Below are 3232 nucleotides of genomic sequence, written 5' to 3'. Positions count from 1 at the left end.
AAAAAAAAAAAAAAAAAAAAAAAAACATACGTAATTGCATGGGATGTGTGGTCGGGGTTTCAAACATTTTTCAACCACTTAATTAGACAGGAAAACAAATTGAAAGAGTTTGAAATATATTTCCCCAAATTGAACCAAATTACGTGCACGAACTCCTAATCGAAGGAGGTCGCGAAGGATCGTGAGAACTCACTTCAACGAAGATTTTTTTCGGTCTCTTTCGAGAGTGAGAATGAAAGAGAAATTTGAAGTGGGCTTTATAGGGACCGTGCAACGAAGATTTTTATTATAGGACGAGAAACTATTGTATGGTGTCGCGTAATGCTGATGAAAGTTTTACATAATTAGATGTATGAGAGAGAAATTACCGTGTTTTGAGTCTACATCTAATAATTATTAAGAATTAAACACACAGTCATATTGTGATGTTCATATTGAATATCACGAGATATTTGTTATATAATTGATTGAAAGAGAAAGGTAGGTGATGTTTTGTTTTCGATTCAATTTTCGCCCGGAAGAAAATTGGAGCCTTGAAAAATTGAAATTGAAATGGATTGATTTTGACACGAGAATATACTAAGACATGACGAAGCATTAGAAATTTTAATCACCTCATATCATCATAATGAGAAGTTTCGTAGAAGAAAACTCCATTTTCCGTATCTAAAAGATCTTGTTTACGTCATTATTCTGAAAATTTAAAACAAATTAATCCAATAAAAATGGCTTTTTTTTTGCTTAATTTAAAAAAAAATGGACCTAAGTTAGGAAAAATTTAAGAGGTCCACAAAGAAAAACCTTCCCCTCTGTGTGATTTTGGGCATCTATTGGGTTCACATCACAAAAGTAGAGAAAAAGATGGAAGCAAGAGTAGGTTTACCCAGTCAAGTCATTATATTTGATGGTTGTTGGAAATAATAATTAGTGTTTTATTTACTGAACTATGTTTAAATTGATGTGATATTAATTTATCTAACTGCCACCAATTAAATTATGCGAATATGACATCATCCATATCTATAAATCATGCGTTATTTTAGTCAATAAAATGTATTTTTAGCCTATTCATCACTTTCATTAAATTGGATGCATCAATTTAAACATATTTGTACGGTATAGAATATTCTAATATTTTTGTTTTAATTTCTTAATTCTCTTATTATAATTAAAATAAATAAATAAATAAAAGTGTACTATATAGAACTTTCTGGAATTCATGTTTTGATTTTAACTTCTCGTTTATTATGAACAAATAGTCAATAGATTAGAATTAAATAAAAGTAAATGTCGATATCTATATTTAAATGTCTGAAATTGTAGCTAGAAACAATAAAATCGAAACTTTTTAAATAAATCATAATTTGATTGGATGATTACAAAATAAACTTTTATTCTAATTAATTTCTTGATTTGCTTGGACGTCCAACAAAACACCATTAATTTAGTTATTAAATAAATTTAATGTATATTAATAATTTCATTTAATCTCTGATTCCTACCAGAAATTAGATAATCCAACTCAAATTTCAATAGCCTGTATTTTGTCTTTTATGAATTAAAAAAAATTGCAAAATAAAATATAAAAATTAATTAATCAAATAGATAATTCGCGTGGAAACGTACACGTGTAGGTGATGCTGCTTAAATAAATGAGAACACCTTCACAAAATTGCCTAATCATCCTTATCATGTACGAATTTTTGTGCAACCGAAATTTCCCGTTCCCTTGTGCAAGAAATGTACGGCTGCCACCAATTGACAATTTTGACCCTCTCACCCCCGCGGCTATTTTATTTTATTTTAAAAAAATCTAATTCCCGATATTAATACATCATATTAAATTTATTTTTTCAATTAAAAAGTTTGAAATTTCAGTTATTTTATAATATTACTCCAAATATATGCTCAAATGTATAATTAAAATTATACCAAAAAAAAAAAAAAGTCTCAAAGATAGTGAAATATTCCATTAAATTTTAAGAAAATTGCAAGTTGTCACATGGTCGTTTTTTTTAAATAAATGTATCGAATTTATATATATAATAATATATGAATAAATTTATACGAAAAAAAACAATATTTTTTTTTGTCTTTTAATAATTTGTCCCTATTATAACGTATCAAATCTAAATCAGGAACATATAACCATATTCGCTTATAAAAGTTATTTTATACGGATAGAAGAACTATATAATATCTAATTACGTCAAATAATATAAATAATTTGATGTATATAATTTTATTGTATAGTTGCCAATAAATCATGAGATTTAAAAAAATAAAAGAATACACCACTTGGATATTAAACGAAAATAAAATTTAAATCATACCTTTAATTACGTCTTATGACTGATTTTATTAATCAAAACATTATTAATTATACAAAAATTCAAACTAAAAAATAAAAATTTAATTTTGCATTAAGATATAAAACTAACCTAATGTGAATGTCAATGTCAACAAATCTACAAAATTCAATGTTTTTTTATATATTTTTTTTAACGAAACCCCATAAATTTAGCCTAATTATTCTTAGTCAATAAGTGCCTACGCATATTGTCCAATTTCATTCTTTATTTTTTAACTTTTTTTTTTATATGAAAAAGTCAATTGTATTTGTATTATTAAAATTTTAAAATCATTAATTACCAAAAACAAGATACAATACGTTAATTATTTATTTATTTGAAGAGTCATTGAATCTTAAAGTCACAAAATTAATTATTAAATTTTTAAAGCACCGAACTTTATATATATTATATATATAAACAAAAGGAAAGTAAATTTTATATGAGATTCAATATTGGACCATTAATGGGTTAAGAGATTAAAAACTTTTGACTTTTTATTTTAAGCATATAAATTTCCAAATTAGATTTTGAAAAAAAAAAAAAAAAGCTTAATTTTTAAAATTTGATTAAAATTTAAAATATTTACTTTAAAAAACTACAATAACAAGAAAAAAAATAAAAAAAATTAACATCGTTCTCTTTTAAAAGTTGACAAATTAAAATATATATTATTTTATTTATTTTATGGTGCCACATGAATTATTTTAATAATGTAATGACCGTACATTTGGGAGGTTTTCGTCCACCAACATTTCCAATAAATTTGGTTGAAAATTTTCGACGGAAGTGTTATTGACTTTTGAAATAACGTTCAACTTCAACAATTATCAATTATTGACCAATACCAACTTGTTTTTTTTTTTTTTTTTTTTTTTTTT

Source organism: Cucurbita moschata, unplaced genomic scaffold (assembly GCF_002738365.1).
Source record: "Cucurbita moschata cultivar Rifu unplaced genomic scaffold, Cmos_1.0 Cmo_Scf00004, whole genome shotgun sequence".
NCBI lineage: Eukaryota > Viridiplantae > Streptophyta > Magnoliopsida > Cucurbitales > Cucurbitaceae > Cucurbita > Cucurbita moschata.
This window is presented reverse-complemented; position numbering follows the sequence as displayed.